At 39.3% G+C, this 6,000-nt stretch overlaps 1 pseudogene; it reads right to left on the reverse strand.

Annotated features, from left to right (window-relative positions):
• The window catches only part of LOC138378751 (ATPase WRNIP1 pseudogene), a 30,583-nt pseudogene extending 24,855 nt beyond the window's left edge, over positions 1-5,728 (reverse strand).
• Between the last annotated feature and the right edge of the window lie 272 nt (positions 5,729-6,000).

Consider the following 6,000-nt stretch of genomic DNA (forward strand, 5'->3'; position numbering starts at 1 on the left):
TGTTTCAGCTTTTAAACAATAGCAACAACAAATAATGGCAGGCTTGCAGTTTTTACATATGATCTGTGATTTCATTAAAAGATTACTGCACACTTTCTTTTCTTTTCCTTTTTATTTGAGAAGAAGAATCAAAGCAATCGAGGGACCACCAGTAAGTGGGTCCTCTAGAAATGAGAGGGCATTCTGCTGAACACCTAACATGTTTCCTCCAGAGTCATTTGCCTCATTAACAGTGCTTATCATCTCAGTAGTCTCTTTGATTTTGTAAACCATCATTATTTCTTGTTTTGTAAGAATGCAAAATACTCTGAGTCCTTCAGTAATCCAGCCACACGTTTCACCATGTCACCTATAGGTTGTTAACTTTTGTTAACAACATCTTCATCTTTGCTATTATCATGATTACTTTTATTCAGAGCCATTTTGGCTACTTCACCATATGTCAGTGAATAAACAACTGGAGCTTCATTATCAGTGCTATAAACTTCTTTAATATCCACTTTGTCCAGTTTACTGATGGTCTCCCAAGGTAAATGCTTTGCATGTGTAAGAAGCTCAGACTTTTTTTTTCTTTTGATATGCCTAACTTCAATGCCATCAACTTATTCACCATTACCACTAAAAATAGTCTCAGGCCGGAGCTTGTTCAAGGCATGCATAATTGTATCTTTAGTAACTGTGTTCCAAGTGTTGGCAACAGCTATTGGCATCCTTCATGCTAAACTCCTTTATAAAACTTTCCACACTCACACCTGTGTTCGCTGCTGCTAGCATGCTCTTCAAGAAAGTGTTTTTATATTTACTATTTATTGATATAAGAATATCCTGGTCACATGATTAAATTAATGAAGTTACGTTGGGGGAAAGCACATGGCATAAACATTACTTTTAATGAAAATTTTAGCTGGAAGACAAGCAAAATTGTTGTAAAGAAATAAAAAAAATCATCTGTATCAACATCATATTTGGAGAAATAAAAAAGAAATAACAAAGTCTTGCAGTTATTTTCCAGTCCAGTTTCCCTGTGGTGAGCATAAGCCACTGTTACAAAATGTATGTTCAACCAATTGGAAAAGACATCCTTAGAAATCCATGCCTTTTTAAAGCATAACATTTGACTGGTAAAATGTTCACTCCTTGAAAACAGCAAGGAAACACACATTTGCCTATCACAGCAAGTTTACACTTACGCATGCCTGCTGCATTACACATTCCAGCACAGTTAGTCTGTCTTTGGCATCATTAATTCCTGCAGAGGCTGTCTTGTCAGCTGTAGTCAGTTTCTTTCTGGGGCAATAACATCAAAACAGTGATGTTTTATCAGCATTGTAGACTCATTCTGGCATGAAATTTTTACCAGCAGTGATTTTGGTAAACGCATCAATAAATTTCTCCACTGCTTTATGATTAGCACATTTTATCACTATAGATCTTTAAAAATGTAATGTGATGTCTTCTTAAATTCTTGCAGACAGCCTTTGGAATACTTACAGTTCTCTTTAATGTTTAGTCTATTGTGATCTTTTCTTGTTTTATGATCAACATACAATTAAGTGGCATGTGTTCACTGTGCATCTCAATTTACTTTTGCGACACACAATCAAGATCTTCATTTATAGCTTTATGCAGTGTTCATTAACTTCTGTCTGCCACTTTTAGCATAGAATTTTAACTTTTTATCCATTTCTTCAGGTCATATATGTTGATAATTTCAACACTATACTCTTCCGTAACATGTTTTACACTTATGCCACTGTCTGGTTTCTCCAGTAGATTGACTTTTTGTGCTATAGATAAATGTAAATGCTTCTTGCTTTTCTTATCATTGTTACCCATAGGAGTATCTGCAAGACTTGACAATTTAATGTATCTTTATACCACAAAGCAGAAAATAAGCAAAAACACAGTAAGCAATACATGTAGGTCTTGAAACTATGTGGGGCACCATGGGGAACCTACCATTGCTGCCTCTGGCCTGCACACATGCCATTTTCTTAAGTATTGCCCTTTGTGGGCCTGCTTGCATGGGGAAATATGGGTGTGCACAGAAAAGAGCTATTGCAGCTGAAGGGGACTGAGAGGGATTTTTTTTTTTTTTTTTTTTTGCCCTTGGGGGATATGGAATAAACTGTGTCTTGTGCAATTGTATTATGACTGTGACTTATCACATTAGGTCAGATTTGAAACTTTCCACGTGTGTCATGTTGGCTCTGAAAAAGTTTTGGCTTTTGGAACATTTCAAGTTTCAAATTTTTGGTTTAGGGATGCTCAACCTGTCCTTGCCATTCCCATACATTTAGGCATACATGCTATGCTTCAAGACACATATCTGCTAAATTGGATCCAATTTTTTTTTCCAGTTAGTTTCAAGGCCAGTATAAATAGAGGTTTGTTCATTCTGGAATTATGGCGCCCAGATTTATATCCTGGTTCTCACCACTTTCTATCTCCGAGATCTGGACCACATTTTTGAGCTTCAGTTTTCTCAACTGCAAAATGTGTTAATTATGGTTCCCTTCCATAGTTTCAGAAGGGATTAATCTTCTCAATAAATATTACCTGTTAAGTTGTTTCCTGTTTTTCTTTGATCTACGGGCTTTGTGGATATGGGCACTGGCTTGAGGTAAGCAAAGGAGAAAAATGAGGTTCCAGTCAAAGGCATTTTCAAGGTGAATAATGAGGAGATTAATATTATAGATGACACTAAGGGGCAGGAAAGAGAGGTAAAGGCATTTTTCCTGTATATGGCCTCCCATACATCTCTGAACATGGAAGGTGGATCACTACTCAGGTAATCTATGAAAGAAAGAAAGAAGGGAGGAAGGAAGGGAGGACATAATTTGATGTACAAGGCCCAAGCCAGCAGGGCCCCCTGGGAGAGGACAGAGATAGCAGTGACTGTAAATAATTCCATTTTCTATTTCTGTTGTGTTTTTTATCTTTTCCCTTGGTTACTTATATATTTTTTTCTTTTTTCCATCTAAAACTAATTCAATCTTTATAATTTCTGTTCTTAAAAGAGAATGGTCCAATAATAGAGGATTGGTTGAATAAATGATGTATGCCCCTTCATTGGAACCTTAGGCATTTATTAAAAATTGGATTAAAAAACATGAGGAAATGCTTATGTGAGATGATATACTATTAAAATAGCAATTATATTGATAACTTAAAAATTATAGCTAATGTTGTACGGTATGAGCTCAAAATTTAAAGTCCATAAAAAGTGACCTGGAGGAACTATGCCAAACATTAAGAATGTGGTGTTGCTTATAGGGATTATGTGAAAAATTTATTTCTTTGGTTTCTTTGTATTTTTATAATTTCCAAAAGTTCTACAAAGAATGTTACTTAAAGCTCTAATTACAAATGAAAATTCCTTTTAAATAAGCAATACAGAACTTTAAAGGAAGAATATAGTATGAGTCTGTGTGTTTCTTTCAAGATCGTGTTTTGTCTGTGCAGTGATTCAGAGAGAACCAGGTGATTTCAACAACCTGTGTGATCATCAAAAAGGCATTACTTTAATGCATCACATAGGGTCCTAGATTAACAAATAAGCAGCCACTAAACATTAGGAAGTCCACGAATGGCACTGACTTTGTAGAGGGTCTGTGAAGGGGGAAAAGCAGGTTTCAAAACACTAGGTCACAGTCAAATCTATTTTTAAACAGAAAATGTTAGCAATGTTATTATGCATGAGCAAAAGGTCCAGGGCACACACTCCCCTATTATTGGATATTTCTGTTTTTCCAATTCCTTATGATTTTAAAAATGTTGGGATGAACATCTTGGTCCTCATTTAAATTTCTCAAAAAATGCCTTCCTGGAAGTGGCTTAATGACTGTTATGGGAAGGAGAGCCCTCCTGCAATGATGGGCCCTAGGGTTCAGACCTCTCTGCAAAGTGCCTTCCTGGTAGCAAGTCCCCATGTGTCCTTCTCAGGTCACAGTTGGCCTCAGGATGCCAAGGAGTCTGATGCTGTGATCCCCTTATCAGAAATTTCATGAATTAAGGTGCAACTGGTCTGCTTCCTGGTGGTCACAGGGAAAGGCTTTGGAGCATTCTGTGACCCTGAAGAATGACAGGGTCCCCTTGATGAAGAAGATGGAGATTGCTGAAGCAGAAATGATGTCTCCTCAGCATCAGAAATGGGTGCACAATCTATCCAATCACTCTTCTCTCCAGGTAGGTGCTGTAGTGAAGGCCACACCCCTACATGCGGGGGTATGTGAGTCTCGGAAAACTCAAAAAGAACTCACACAAGATGAGACCCATGCAGGAGTAAAATCTCAAGAACTTCCCCTGAAATGGGAAGGTAATATCATCTACTTTGCAGATTATTTTCTCACCCTTTCAATAAATATTCATTAAGTGCCTAGGGCCAGGCGTGGGTATGGGAATCTCATCCTCATGGAACTTTTGCCCTTAATGGTATATAAATAAGCAAATCTCTGCAAAGGTGGGAAGGCTCTGGTGAAGAGGACAGGGGCTGTGGGACAGGAGTCAGGAAAGCTCTCTCAGGAGAGGCCTCACCTGAGAAGACTACTGTGACACAGATTCTTAGGAACATGTAAAACTGTCATCATATGATTAAGAATATCTCTTATCAAATATAACTTGGAGAATCAATCTAGCATAAAGTTTGTTGATGGCACCCCTGTCCATAGTTGTAGAACTTTTAGGGCAGTTTGTTCCTGTTTCTAAAGCTGCACTGTTGTCACTAATTTACAGCCAATTATAACAACCAAATACAATACTAAAACCCAAAATTCAGTCCTGGATACTGCAAGGGGGTGGGGCGGGTTTCCTCTCTCCTGCCTGCTGACTCAGAACAGTGCCTGGAAGAAATTCCTGCCTCAGTTGACAGGTGGACTTCATGCTCAGCCAAAATCTCCTACAGAGGCCAGAACCAGTCCTCAGGCTGAAGGGCACGCCTCAGTGCCAGGAGGGGTGTTCAGCTGCTGTTAGACATGAGACCTCAGCATCTTATCGCCGGAGAATTCAGGTGTTCTTCGTCCTTCTCTGTGCTTTCCACATTTCTATACAGTTTTCACAGTTAACTTCGAAAATCTCAAAAAAAAAAAAAAAAAAAAAAAACGCTCCGTACATGTGCTCTGTCCTATCCCAGATTCACCTTTCATGTATCTGACATTCTGTGACATTTTAGGGTAGTTACTAACTCAGTCATTTTCAAAGTTTTTTTTCTTCATTTTCTTTTCCTTATTTGATGTCATTTTCCTCCAACAATTATGTGGTCAGATACCAGGATGTGAAAATGAGTTGGTGGTTTTTCTAGGATAATTACAAAGTTCTAATGCATTATCATTACTTATTATACATGTATTCACATGATAGTCTTTTCAAAAATTTCATCAAAGCTTGAGTTAAGATTTAGGAGATAGAAGAAAAACTCATCAAAGTAAATATTCCTCTTCACATTAGCTTTTACCTCGATGTTCTGGAAAAGTCTTGCACCCTTTGTATGAAAGTGCCATTATTCAGTGCACTGTTACCTGCCACAGTGCCTACATCTCCTCGCTGACCATCTCAGACGTGCTTCTCTTGAGCTTGAACTCAGCCAACTCCACCTCTGCAGCTTGTCCAGCTCAGAAATGACCTGGTCCCGCTGCTTGCTGTACACGGCAGCCCGCTCCTCCCGGTATTTCTCTGACTCCTTGGGGTCTTCACTTGTGTGGTCCTCAGCTCTGTCAGCTCCATCTCCCATTACAGGACCTTGTTCTGGGCCGGGGCCTCGTGCAGCTCATGGTGGATGCCTCCAACCTCCTCAGGAACAGGGCGCTACTGGTGCTGCATCTGGAGGGCCGTGTCCCTCTGCTGGGTCAAGGTCAGCAGGCGCTGGTTCTCCTCCCCCAGCTGCTCCAAGCGGCTCAGGTCTGAGTTGTAGATGGCGACTTTTTCAGCTGTCTTCCGTACTTCTTCCACAGGGAACCATAGTCCTTCTTAACTACCTCCCGCTTGTCCATGGCCATAGCTTGC

Source organism: Eulemur rufifrons, chromosome 30 (genome assembly GCF_041146395.1).
Source record: "Eulemur rufifrons isolate Redbay chromosome 30, OSU_ERuf_1, whole genome shotgun sequence".
NCBI lineage: Eukaryota > Metazoa > Chordata > Mammalia > Primates > Lemuridae > Eulemur > Eulemur rufifrons.